Here is a 15,122-nt window from a genome sequence, read left to right on the forward strand (position 1 = left end):
GCCCACACGATTTGTTGAAAATTCTATACTTTCCCCACTGATTTATAACATTGCCTGTCATATCCCAAGTTTATTCTAGGGTATGTTTTTAATGTCTTCATGCTCTCAATGATCCCTTTTTCTATCTCTAAACCAGTACTATACTTTTAAAATTACAATAGTTTTGTTAAAAGTCTTAGTATAAGTAATTTTTATCTTTATCTTTTTTTCCTTCCCCTACTTTTCTTTCTTCCAGATTTTCCTGGCTTTTGTTGACCTTTTACTCTTCCATAAAATTGCAAATCAGCTTGTCCAGTTCTTCAGAAAATCCTGGTGAGAATATGACTGCAATTATATTGAATTTATGAATTAATTTGGAGAAAATTGATTTCTTTATAATCTTTTCATACACAAAAACATGGATTTTAACAAGGTCTTCATTTATATCTTCCAATAAACTTTCACAAATGTTTTCTTTATAAATTTGAACATTTTTGTTAAGATTTATTTCTAGACAGCTTATCAATTTAGTTATTAATATAAATTGCATCTTTTACTATTTAATTATTTGTTGCTCACTTACAGTAAAGAAAATGATATTTTCATATTCTATACAGTATCTTGATAAAATCCAAAATTCCTTATTTGTTCCAATAATTTGTATAAGTTTCAGACTATCCCGTGTGGACAATCGTATCAATGATGAAAGTTTTGTTATGCCTTTCTAATTAGTATAGCTGTGTTCCCGCCCCCACTTTCAGTTTGCACCAACAGAAAAGAAACAATGATAGCTAGAAAACTTTCTCATTTCTGGTTTTAGAGCATGCTTTTGTTTTATTTTTAATGTCGATGTAATGAATTTAAAATAACTTGTGATGAGTTAGTAATTTTTTTTCATGTTTTTTGTTTTTTCTGCAATTCCTTCTCTTCGATCAAAAGAATCATTTATTACTTTTACCTTTTATCTGTTAATGGTGTAACATGTTAATATAATTTCAAAATTTAATAATTAACCATAATATATGTAGGATTTTCATATATTGTATATACTTTCATATATTACATAATATATGTTTAATTTTCTAATATTTTATTTAGAATTTTTGTTTCTATGGTCATGAGTAAGATCAGCCTATTGTTCTCTTTCTATGAAGGGTCCATGATAGTTTAGGCATGAGATTACACTGACTTCATAAAATGAGTTGTTACTTTTCTTGTTCTGATCTCTGGAAGAGTTTACACAATATAAAATAGATATGATCCATTCAGTGGAAATTTGGGAGAATATGCACATAAACTATTTTAGACTGGAGGATTTTTAAGGGAGTTAGATTTTGATCCATTGATCCATTTTCATAAGTGGCTATAGATCTGTTTAGATTTTCTATTTCTCATTGCATCAGTTTTGTTAAATTGTTGTTGCTGTTCAGTCACCAAGTTGTGTCCAACTCTTCACAACCCCATGGACTGCAGCACACCAGGTTTCCCTGTCCCTCACCTTCTCCCAGAGCTTGCCCAAGTTCATGTTCATTGCATTGGTGATGCCATCCATCCATTTCATCCTGTCACCCTCTTCTCCTTCTGCCTTCAATCTTTCCCAGCATCAGGGTCTTTTCCAATGAGTCTGCTCTTTGCATCAGGTGGCCAAAGTATTGGAGCTTCAGCTTTAGCATCAGTCCTTCCAATGAGTATTCAGGGTTGATTTCCTTTAAGATTGACTGGTTTGATCTCCTTACTGTCCAAGGGACTCTCAAGAGTCTTCTTCAGCACCACAGTTCAAAAGCATCAATTCTTTGGCACTGCCTTCTTTATGGTCCAGCTCTCACAACTGTATGTGACTACTGGAAAGACCATAGTCTTGAGTTTGTTAAGTTACGGTTTTCTAATTCATCACAGACCAAAACTTTCGTGAAACACAAAATTATGTGTTTGTATGTTGCAGCCATATAGAAAATACTTTCTTGGGTTCTAAGCACATACTCTCAATTTCTGTGCTTACTTCATTGCAGGCTGGTAATAAATAGCTCACTGACCGGTTAGCCAACTATACTGTGCTAGCACTGTTTTACGAAATCATCCATTTGTCAAACTTCACAAATCCATTACCATGGACCATTGTTCATGATATCTCATATTATCTTTAAACACTGCTATTGTATGTGTGGCTATATTGTGTGTTCAGTTCTAGTAACAGCAAGTGTGAGATAATGGAAAGCAATTTAGTCAGAAGCAGCAGCTTAATCCACAGCCTTGGTAGATATGAGCTGTGCAACTTTGGGCAAGTCACTTCTCAGAGATTCAAATTTTTTTTTGGTAAATTAGGTCAGGGCTTTTTTTAATAGATAAATTTGCTCTCTCTTCCAGTAAAGCATTTTTTTTTCAAATGGAGTCTAACATTGAAGCAGATCAATGTGGAATATTCTGTTGAAGAAGAAAGTAGTACTGCCCTTGCCCCACTCTTTCCCACACCCAGGAAGCCCCTGAAGCACTTCCACCATGCCCCCTAGGGCTAGGACAGCTTGCATTACTAGTCTACCTTGCAAGGGTTTGAGGTGAACTTTCCTCGAGCTGGCATCTAGCCAACAGCCAATAAGGACTCAGCCAAAGTGATTACATTAAGTACAATTTCCATGAGGACTAAAAGAGTCATCCAGGTTTCCCAGCAACAGAAATCAAGGTCCACTACCTACAACAGAGTAAAAAACATCCTTTCAAACATGGGAAAAGATGGTTAATTGAGTTTAATCCTTACTCTTTATCATGATGCAACAAATAGAAGTGATCTTCAGGGCAACAATAATTTTCCAGTTTCTTTACCTTCAATCTTCCACTATCTCCTGAGCTGCAACATGGCAATCGTCTACTAAAACACAAGAGTAGAATTTCCATTTTACTGAAAGGTGCTAGTTACTTTTTTTTTTCTTTTGGTGATCCAAGTTTTATTTGAGAAAGGAAATAAATGAGAGGAGAATGATAATAATGGGAACATTTTCTTTTTTCATAACATAGTACCTGAAGGAAAATATTCAAACACACATTGAGGGATAGCATTGGTCTCTTTTTTTTTTAATGAGCATCATGTCTCCATTTTATAAATTAGAAAAATTCACTCAGAGGTTAAGCAATTCATTTAAGTTCTCAGGCCTGTTACATGGAAGATCCAGGGGAAAAAATAGTTTTTTAAAAGACTGATTTATAATTTTTATTACAGTATTAACTTATCATAATGATTTGGTCAAGGGTTTATTTATAGTTTCCTTGTTTCTCCCTAGTTTTCACTTCAAAAATATTTAAGCCTAGAGAAAAAATAGATTATGAATAGTATATAGACTTCACCTAGATTCACAAATTAACATTTTAACCATTTTTTTTTTTATGTATGTGTATATGCATTTTTAGGCTGAACTATTTAGTTACTTGGGCTTCCCAAGTGGCTCGAGGTAAAGAATTCACCTTCCAAGCAGGAGACAAAAGGTCAATCCCTGGGTTGGGAATATCCCCTGAAGAAGTAAGTAAGTAAGTGAAGTCGCTCAGTCGTGTTCAACTCTTTGAGACCCCGTGGACTGTAGCCCACCAGGCTTCTCTGTCCATGGGATTCTCCAGGCAAGAATACTGGAGTGGGTTGCCATTTCCTTCTCCAGGGGATCTTCCCAACCCAGGGCTCGAATTCGGGTCTCCTGCACTGCAGGCAGACGCTTTAACCTCTGAGCTACCAGGGAAGCAAGGAAATGGCAACCCACTGCAATATTCTTGCATGAAAAATCCCATGGACCAAGGAGCCTGGAGGGCTACAGTCCATGGGGTTGCAAAGAGTCAGACATGACTTTGCAACTAAACAACAATATTTAGTTACTTGAGAAACAGCAACTCACAAATACTTTATATTATATATCTTATTATATATATTATTACACTCAAAATGCTATTAACTACCCATGAAAATTAATTGACTATCATCTAATAGAGCCTATATTTAAATTTCTCCAATTGTCTTAATTTTTATTTTTAATTAGAGGATAATTACTTTACAATATTGTGATGGTTCCTGCCATGCATCAACATGAGTAGGCCATAGGCATACATCTGTCCCCTCCCTTTTGAGCCCCCCTCCCATCTCCCTCCCCATCCCACTTTTAAGCCAATAGGTCGTCACAGAGCACCAGCTTTGGGTTTCCTGTGTCATACAGAAAATTCCCACTGGCTATTTATTTTACATAATGTAATGTATAGGATTCAATGCTATTCTCTCAAGTAATCCCACCCTCTCCTTCCCCTACTGTGTCCAAAAGTCTGTTATTTATGTCTGTGTCTCCTAAATTTCTCCAATTGTCTTAATACTCTTTCACAGATGTTTAACATATTGGATCCAATTAAGATTTGCACTATACATTTGTTTTTTTATCTTCCTTTTTTTTAATTTGGTTTTGGTCTTTTTGATCACTTTTATCTGTAATAGTCCTCTCTCTAGTCTGTTTTTCATGACACTGACTTTTTTTGAGTCCAGAACAGTATTTTCTGGAAAGTGCCACATCCTAAATTTGTATTTCTTCATAAAATGATATAGGCTAAACATTTTTACCAAGAAAATTACATAAGTGATCTTGTACACTTATTATATCCCATTAAACAAAATCAGGTGATAACAAAATCAAGTGGTTTCCCTACTGGTAAGGCTGTTTAATCACCTAGTTTCGATGGTGATTACCAGAGCTCTTCATTATAAAGGTACATTTTTCATTTGTGATATTTTTAAGTAATGTTAATTGTGAAACTTTGAGATTACGTGATTTAGTTCCATATTAACTTTTAAGCTGATGGTTTTAGCATCTATTGCTGATCCTGATCTTGCCAGAATCATATATTAATACTGACAGTTGCAAATTGGTGATTTCCTTAGTTCTATCCATTCCTTTCACATTTTTTTTCACTCCTTTCACATTTATAAGCTGGTATTCTGTTTAAAAGATGAGTCTCTCTCTCTCTCTCTCTCAGTGGTTTTCTGTGTCTGTCTCTCTCATTGCTAGTTCAGTAGGCACTGTGCATTGCCTTTTTAAAATGCTGTCTTTGATAAAAATTCCTCCATAAAAAGACCTGCTTGTAGGAAACGTTCAGTTGGCAAGGCACAGTAATTTAAGATTATTTGTCCAGGGTGTCTTCCAAAGGCTTAATGAGGAGGGTAGAGCCAATTATCTTCATCTGAGCTTCCAGGAATGAAGATTTTACTTATTAATAAGGAAACTGATGAACAAGGTTATTAAGTAACTAATGAAAATAGAGAAGTATATATAAAAGGAAAAAAAGGATAGGAATCTTTCTTAAGAGTGTTACTGAAATTCTCAAACTTCTCACCTGATTACCAAGCTAAAGAAAAGAGTTCAAGGTGTTTTTCTTTGGAAGTTTTTGGGCTCCTTAAAGGAAAGGGTCTAGTTCCAGTGCTATGAGTGTAATCATTGCAGAAGGAGTTCACAGAACATGTGAAATGTTTCAAGGCTGACATGCAGTGTTTCCTTAATTGCTGCTTTTCAAATAGTGCGTGTGTTTGTGTGTGTTTCAGTTGTGTCCAACTCTGTGACCCCATGAACTGTAGCCTGCCAGGCTCTAAGGAATTTTCCAGACAAGAATACTGGAGTAGGTTGCCATTTCCTACTCCAGGGGATCTTCCCAACCCAGGAATCTAACCCACATCTCTTGCATCTTCTGCATTGACAGGTGGATTCTTTACCACTGTGCCACCTGGGAAGGCCCTTCAAGTAAATTAATGAGAGCAAAACATAAACTTAATTTAGGTCAGGATGTTTGAAATAAAAACAAGCACAAGAGGACAAAGATGGGGCTGTTTCTCAAGTTAAGTTGAAAGAAAAACAACTGGATGATGTTTTTCTGAAGTTTCCACCTTTTGAAACTCCATCCTTGCAGATATCACTGCCAGAAACTTTCTTACATCATGACAGTTTATGAATATTTCCTTAGCTTGTTATAAAGGAAAGAAAGCTCTTGAGATCCAGATTTCTAATGATCATGAACCACTCAGGAAACATTAAGGAGGGTTACTATTTCCTTGGCATGGATTTACAAGTTAGTGACCCAAAGATGAAAAAGACCCATTCCCTGATTGATGGCACCTCCGGAATCTCTATCTAGAATTTTAAGAATGAAATTTTGGAGCTAAGAGATTTGTTATGAAGCTATATTTGCACTTCTGGTGAAGTTTGTTTTTGTTTTGTTTTTTACTTAGATTATATGTTTTAGGTCAATTAAAAAACTGGCAAAGTTTTTTTGAAGATGTCTTTACTCATTCTTTACATAAGACTGAGAAAACATTAGTTATGGTCATATCAAAAAAAGGAGAAGTTACTGATGGAAATTATGAAAAAGTTATGATTTCTTCTCTCACATTATATGATACCAGCATTATTTCTACACTTGAGGACCTTGGTTTTAACCAGGGGTGATAAATGCATAAGCAAATCATTATAATCCAATACAGTTTTAGTGGGATAGATGAATGAACAAAAAGACATTAAAAAAATGGGCTAAAATCATTTGAGTTTGACTAGGAGCTCAAGGACACAGCTATGAGATTTTCCTTCAGAGACATTTGTGGATAGAGCTTGATATAAAATTTAGACCTCTTCCCTTTATCCTTTTGTTTCTATCCTAAAATCAAAAGTTCTTAAGGAAATTTGACACACATCAAACCATGTTTTTCTATTTGATAGTTCTAGGGAGGACTGAGTTCAAAGGAAGCTGTGTGAGTGGGTTATAGGTACAAAATCTCTGGCAGTAGAAGAAACAGCTTAGCAGGAAGAAATTGAGAGTCCTCAATTCCTAATTCGAGACCCTGGGCTCCCCTCTGCCTGCCTGCTCCCCTTCTCCAAGAAGTGGGAGCAGAGATAGCTGTGTTTCCAACTGGGCAGAACTTTAATAAAATAACTGATGTTTTCAGAAAAAAAACAACAACAAAACAACAAAAACACTAATGTCAATGCAGGGAGAAAACATTAGGGTCTCCTTGATGGCCATTTTAGGAGTGCCCTAGAGACTGGGTTTCAGTGGTAAAGACGTCATGACTAATAGGCACATTATTGAGGAAAAGTTGTAGAATAAACAGCAGTATTCACTCATTTATTTTTCTGTCAGTAAGACATGTCACAGTTTAAATCTAACAACTAATAGCCATTAACATTAATCCAATTTCAGATTAAAGTTTGAGCTTCCTGAAGGCAAGGATCACATCTTATTTATCTACATTTCACCAATGCCTACTGCTCTACCAGCACACAGTGGAATAAAGGTAGTGTGACTAAATGGGAAGAGTCTTGATAATTCTCTTAATCAATATATAGAAACACAGGAGCACAGCAATGGTCAGTAATGACATATATGCCATTTATATCACTGTGTGGGTTCATGGCATAAACCATGATGAAGAGACCAACAGTTAGCCTTTAAAACAAGATGACTGAAACAAATATAACTTTTCAATTTCTACGATAAATATACGCTGTTTCAATGTTCAGGCAACCCCTAATAATGACAGTAGCCATCAACTTAATAAATCATAGCTTAGAACACACTATCAATTCACACATTATATGATTTGCTGATGGTCTCTGAACTTGAGTCAATTTGGTAGTATTTGGAAGAGCATTTGATTTCAAACTCAGGTTACAAATCCCAGAGAGAAATACAATCTAAAGAGCACATGAATAAAGAATTGGCTGTTCTAACATTTAAGTTTCAACATAATTTATAGAAACCCAGTTAAAAGCTGTGTTTGTTGATTTTAATAGAGCTGTCTTGCAAAAATTTGTAGGAGAGTATTTTAGGGTATGATTAAATCACTGGGATTTAAATCTGGCCACTCCATAATTGCTAAAATCTGTGTCATGCTGACACAACAAAACTTTTCCAAATCACTGCTTTATTATTTTGCAATAAACTTTAATTGGTATTTAGCTCCCCTGAGTGAATCTGTTCTTTAGGACACATATTATTAAGTCATTGGTTTAGAGTTCATCTATATATGCACATCTCATTTATGTTGATTGAAGATTTTATATATATATGTATATATATATATATACATATATATGTTAATATAAAGAGGAGACGGTGGCAAGATGTTCTTGCTCAATGTCAGATTTTTAAAGTAATTCTAAAATTATAAGAAGGTTCCTCAAGAAATTAAACATAGAATCACCATAAAATCTAGCAAGTTCATTTCTGGGTATACACTCAAAAAAACTGAAAGCATGCACTTTGACACACATTTGTACACCCATATTCCTAGCAACATCACACACAACAGCAAAAAGGTGGAAGCAACCCAAGTGACCACAAACAGATGAATGGATAAACAAAACATGGACTATACATGTGATGAAATATTATTCATCTTTACTAACGAAGGAAATTCAGTTACCTTTTACAACATGGATTGCAGACATTATGTTAAGTGAACTAAGTCAGTCATAAATATAAAAACAATATATGATTCCACTCATATGGGACTCACAGAGCAGTCAAATTCATAGAGACAGAGAGTAGAATGGTGGTTGCCAGGGGCTGGGGGAATTAGTGTTTAATGGGTATAGAATTTCAGTTTGGGAAGATAAGTTTTGGAGGTGGATGGTGGTGATGGCTGCACAACAATATTAATGTATTTAGTGCCACTAAACTAGACACTTAAAATGGTTAAAATATTAAATTTTATTTATATTTTACAATTTTAAAAAATTAAATAATTTAAAAACAATCCTAATATTTTAGCAAGGTCTACTGGAAAACTTTACTGTTTAAGCAAATTATACTCTAGAAGTTATTTTACCTTTTGTGGGATCTCGTGATGTAACCAGAAATGAGATAATTATCTCATTTAGTTATCTGTAGCCCAGCAGGTTCCTCCGGCCATGGGCTTTTCAGGCAAGAATACTGGAGTGGGTTACCATTTCCTTCTCCAGGGGATCTTCCCAACCCAGGGATGGAACCAGGGTCTCCCACACTGTAGGCAGGCTTTTTACTGTCTGAGCCACCAGGTAAGCCCTGGGTGCAGAAGGATGGAAAAGCTGAGGTTAGGTCTTGAGAGCTTAAGGAAAGTTAACATCTTCCACTCCATAATTTGGTGAATGTCCTTGTCATGGTTTACAGACACACAAGCAGATCCTCAGCCCTGGAATATTGACCCCTTGTGCTGCCAAGCATCTCAGGAATCTTCCCATTCCTCTATCAGCTGCCTGGCACCATTCCATAGTCCCATTGGCTTTCCATTTTCTCCCGATAATGTTCTGAGCCCAACCATTCCCAATCTAGTTCTTCTATCTCTTTCCAATACACTCCAGCCCATACAGGGCAGAATTTTTTTAGAGGGTTCGGTGTTAGGGCCATATTAGTTCCACTTGGTAGAAAGTACTCAATAAGCACCTGTTGAATTTTGTCAAAAATTTTCTCAACAAACAAAACTTTTTCAGTGCATTAGGTTTTCTCAAGTTCTCAGCATAACCTGGTGCCAAAAAGGTGGCCTCGGAAGGAATCAGGAGCCAGCTATTAACAAGCCCTATGATCTTAAACAAAGTATTTCTTTTTTGCTCTCCTTATAAAATGATTCTTTTAAGTCCTCAAAAGACATCCTTGTTCCAAAGTGTTGGATTATCAGGGCTCACAACTGCACCTCTGATGCCTGCGATCTCCCATTTCCTGTAAATAGTTAATCCCTGGCAAGGGCATGAAGCCTTAGGGTTCTATCCCATCATCAGTCTAAGCCACACTATATTTCTTTCTAATCATCTTATGACTCCCTCCTGATCTCAGATCTGAAATAAAACCTTTTGGATTTGGGGGTAAATTATGGCCAAAAAAAACCCTGAATTAAACATATAGGGTATAAAACAATGGCTTGAAAACTGGTACAAATTTTAATAATTATTTTCATATTTTGAATACCAAAGATTTATTTGCATGAATAACTTAAAAAAGAATCTTTTAAAGCTGAATTTTAAAAATCTGTCCACTGGTCTCAAACCATTTGGCTTCATTGCTTTTTAACTAAAATAAAGTGAACTAATTCTGATTAAATTTGGGTGAGGGAAAAATCTTCAGCATAGATAACAAATTATATGCCATATATTAGCTTCCTATGATTCCAAACCACATTGCTAAAAAGCAGGCTTCTGGCAGATCTTTAATTACCAATGTTAGTAATATGGACATCCAAGCCTAATGCATAATATGAATATAAAATACACAATTAATATAAAATGCATGCTGAAAGAATTTTAGTGAATGAATGAACATCACTATTGCATTAGCTTTCTTAAGTAGGTCAGAGCTTAAAGCTGTCCAAATAATAGATTTTTATGTTTCTCTTCTTTCTCCATCTATCTCAGGGCAAGAAATTAATTTTTTCCTGTTCCAAAGTCATCACTGGATTAATGACTGTCATATGAAGCCTGGCTACAGGGAGCTCCTCAAATACACAAACATGTGTAGCTTCTGAAAAATGAACAGAATCATTTTTCTCAAAGAATATGATTATAGTGGGATATCAAATAGATTATTTTTTTCTGGTAAAGAAGAATTGTTAAATTTGTCCTGATGACAGTGGTGAAATGAGACTCAGAAATATTAATGCCTTTCCCTTTCATCATGCCTAGCTTATGTTGTCATAGATATTGTTTTAATTTATAAAACCATTCTGAGCACACTGTGTAAAACCTTACTGAGCACTACATGTAGAAAAACACAAGACTCCTGCCCTGCAAGAACTTATATTCTAATAGAGGTCATACAATCTCATCCACTGATACATGCATATAACACAGGAAAATAAGCATTTTTTAATGGAAAATTAGTTCTCAAACTGGCATTTCTTTCCTTTTCTAATATTATAAATAAAGTTCCAACAGTGAGAATTTTCTTTAGTAGTCTACAACATCACTTCAGATACTATTAGCTGGACCTTACACCCAGAAGTTAGGGTGGATGGATGCAGTGAATGACAGGTGGAGTTCTCTGAGATTCAGATTCTGACTAATTGATCTGCCCTTGCCTTACAGGGGCAGATGAACCTCTGAGCTCTATGGCAACTGAAGCCAGAGCAGGCAGAAAGCTCTTGGAGGAGGATGCTTTTGACAGGAATCAGGCATGTCTTAAAAACAAAATGAATACAGAAGTATAAAGGGACTATTTTTCCATAATATTGCTCTGTTATACAAGTGCCAAGGACCTTTTAAAAAAAATTGTAGTCTGGAAAAAAACTAGTAGCTCCTCAAAGCATTTTTGGGACTAGATATGTTTAATGCCCCCTTCAGAATGCTTTGAGGACATACAATTATTTTTTTCCAAACTGCATAGTAATACTGGGGTATGAATGGTTGGTCAGAAAATTAAATAAGGTACCAGATCTAGTTCAGAAATTAGCAGGGAAAGAGAATCACCTGAAAGCTCGTTTTTATTTAAGATGTTATGGGTGTGTGTCTCTTGCACTGAACTGCCTCATGCATCCCGGTTCACCAGTACCTGACTTACTATAGGTGCTCCATAAATTGCTGGTTGAAGAAGTAAGCCTGTGGGTTAAGTGAAGGGGTAAAGAAGTGAGTGAGATAGTGGTTGAGTGATGAATGCATGAATGAATGAATGAATGTTTACCAGGAAGTACATTAGAAGGCAATGATCCTTGAACCTCAAACTGAGGATGAGTAAATGCTTCTTAAATCCTGCCTGACATAACATTTGGAATATGTCCCTTACTTCTAGCCAAGGGCTTGCTCAAATTCCTCATTTCAGTTATGACAATGGTACTGAAGAGAAGCAGTCACCTTCTTTATTTTTAAGCAATTCTCTTTCAATCAACTTTTAATTATCCTAAAGGAGGAAACCAGTGGTGCAGATAATCCCTCAATCTCTTGTTGGAATGCATTATATGATGGCTTTTTACAGTAGTTTGCCTTCCTAATTATGTTTTGATTAGGTTTCTATTACAGTTATCAAGAATTCTCTTAGCAGAGAGGACAGCAGGTCAGGCAGCCCCAAGAACACAGTGATCATTGCATTGAGGTTGGCTGGAACTGATCCACACCTTAATTTAGGCCTTTCTTTTTTAAATGCATAGTGCTAAGCACTTCGAGACGTACAAAGTCACAGAAGATTTTTAGGGTTCATAATTTATTCAGCGACCACTACTGAGAATCTGTTAGAAGGTAGGTTCTTTTCTAGGGGTTGTCAAAGCAAAGAGGAATAAGATACAATCTAATATAATAAGTAATGATATATAAGCTTGGAATTTCAGGAACTCACTGCCTAGCCAGCAAGATATAGGCATGTAGCCTTGAGCAACACAAGGCAGTGTGTGCTAAATGACAAATGGGCCATGGGAGATAGAAGAGTAGGAGAGGTCACCTGAGGTGAGAACATAAGGAAAACACTAGAGGAAGGTTTCTTGATCCAGGTCTTAAAGATAAGTGACATTTGAATAAGTGGAGGAGATTCAGGAGGATTCTCTATAGCAGTGTTGTTCAATGGAAAGACATGAGTCACATGTGCAAATTTAAATATTCCAGTAATCAATTTAAAAGGAAAAAAAAATAAATGGGCAATGTTGATTTTAATAATGCATTATATTTAACCCAACATGTTCAAAGTATTTTAACATGCAATCAATATAAATGAGGTATTTTACACTCTTTGTTTTAGACTAAGTCTTCAAAATCCAGTGTGTACATCTGCTGCATATATCAGTTCAGACTGGGTTTCCCTGATGGCTCAGTGGTAAAGAATCTGCCTGCAATGCAGAAGATGCAAGTTCAGTCCCTAGGTCAGGAAGATCCCCTGCAGAAGGAAATGGTAAACCACTCTCATATTCTTGCCTAGAAAATTCCATGGATGAGGAGCCTGGGGGTGTCTACAGTACATAGGGTCACAAACAGTCAGACATGACTGAGCGCACACACATGAAAGTGATCACTTCAGACTAGCACACTGCAAATGCTTGACAACCATATGTAGTTAAAGGCTTCCATACTGGGAAGCACAGCTTTAGAATCTTGCTTCTCAGACTATGATATGAGGATCAGTCTCACTGGCAGCATCTGAAAAAACATTAGACAGGCAAGATTTCAGGTTCCACCCTAGACCTACTGAATAAAAATCTTCATTTTAGCCAGATACGCAGGTAATACTAAAGGTTCACATTAAAATTTGACAAGCATTAGTCTAGGCAGGTGTAGTGTAGAGAAAGATCTGAATTATAACTGGGAGTTAAGAGCACTAAAGAAATGTTTAAGAACCAGCAATGAATATAATGAGTGCGAAGCAGAATTATTCATGGATATGTAGGTAGTTGTTTAAAAGGAATCAGATAAAACCATTTTAATCTGAGTGTTTTATAATCTTCAAAATGAGAATAATTTAGCCCATTTTGCAGGGCTGACATTAGGATTCGAGACAGGATGATAAAGCAATTCACATGATGGCTTGGCTCCTGGACATGGCAGTTTTATATAACTCCATTACTGATGATCAAGAGTCAGATGAAGACTCTAGTGCTGCAAGATTTTAACTACAAGGAACGTGTTTGATACCATATGAAAATTAATCAAATAGGGAGAAGTGGAGAGCATCACTGCTGTCACAAGCACAGATTCTGGGTGATTGAGAGAAGTCTCAAGTGAGAAATAATGTCAGAGCAAGTTCACCCAAGGTAGGGTGGGAGACGGGAAATTCCCTCAGAGGTCACTGCAGATGCTAGAATTCATACATGACATTCATAAATATACTGTGGCCATCCCTCACCAAACCATGTTGCACAACTTTGGATGTCTGATTTACCAACTAATTAACAAGACTAAAAGGACTGGATAACTGGTCTGTGTGCTCATCTAACATCTGGCTCTTCCACTGAATGGCATGTTAGTCAAGATGCCTTATTCTGACTATCAAAAGAGGTCAGCATGTCTGGGAATATTATTCAGCTGTAAGTAATCCAATACTGAGGAAACCTACTAATATTTTTGCTAGAAGTTTTAGCCATCCCTCCTTTCTTCTAAGGACTATGTATCAAAAATACCAAGTATTACAAAAAGCAAGGGAATTAATTCTGTGGGAATAGAAAGGTTCTGGTTTGGGAGTCACAGGATCAGGGAGTTCTAGTCATAGCTCTGCCATACTGTTTTCTTAACTCAGAATTTTAACCTCTTGTGGCCTCACTTCTGACCTATTAAAACAAGGTTTAATATGTGAATCTCTTGTATATTATCTGTAGTGAAACAGATCACCAGCCCAGGTGGGATGCATGAGACAAGTGCTCGGGCCTGGTGCACTGGGAAGACCCAGAGGAATCGGGTGGAGAGGGAGGTGGGAAGGGGGATGGGGATGGGGAATACATGTAACTCCATGGCTGATTCATGTCAATGTATGACAAAACCCACTGCAATGTTGTGAAGTAATTAGCCTCCAACTAATAAAAATAAAGGGAAAAAAAAGTGGAAAAAAAATAAAATAAGGTTTAATATGTGAATCTCTTCCCTTTCTTATTTTAAAAAGATAGCTATTTATTGAGTAACAAAAGTGCTTTTCTTAAATATACGTTCTTAAATTTCTTTTGTCATTTCCAGTTCTACTTTTATTTGGTATTTGGTTTTTTCAAATTTTTACTTTTTATTGTGGTAGAAACATACAACATAAAACTTACCATGTTAACCATTTTTAGGTGTACAGTTTCTAGCATTAAATACATTTGCATTATTGTGCAACCATCACCACCACTCATTTCTAAAAATTTTTTATCTTCCCAAACTGAAACCATACTCATTAAACACTCCTTCACTCTGTTCCTCCAAACTCTGACAATCACCATTCTATCTTCTGTCTCTATGAATCCAGTCACCCAAATATACCTCATATAATTGGAATCCTACAGTATTAGTCCTTTTGAGTCAGGCTTATTTCATTTAGTATAATGTCTTCAGGGTTCATCCACTGTGTAGTGTATACCAGACTTTCATTCATTTTAAGGTGAAATAATCTTCCATCCTATGTATGTGCCACATTTTATTAATCCACATTTGGGTGCAGTGGCATATGGTTTGAAGATATAAGTTGCTGAAATTCACTGTAGTGGGGCTGGAACAGGGAAATAGATGCATTGG

At 36.1% G+C, this 15,122-nt stretch overlaps 1 long non-coding RNA gene across 1 annotated transcript in view; it reads left to right on the plus strand.

Moving 5' to 3' along the window:
- Window positions 1-15,122, plus strand: part of LOC133049294 (uncharacterized) — a 122,870-nt gene that overhangs the window by 50,592 nt on the left and 57,156 nt on the right. Inside the window, exon 2 of the long non-coding RNA XR_009691288.1 lies at window positions 236-312. This is a non-coding gene — a long non-coding RNA (uncharacterized LOC133049294). The remainder of the gene's footprint in view (window positions 1-235; window positions 313-15,122) is intronic.

This window comes from Dama dama, chromosome 30 (genome assembly GCF_033118175.1).
Source record: "Dama dama isolate Ldn47 chromosome 30, ASM3311817v1, whole genome shotgun sequence".
In the NCBI taxonomy this organism is placed as follows: Eukaryota; Metazoa; Chordata; class Mammalia; order Artiodactyla; family Cervidae; genus Dama; species Dama dama.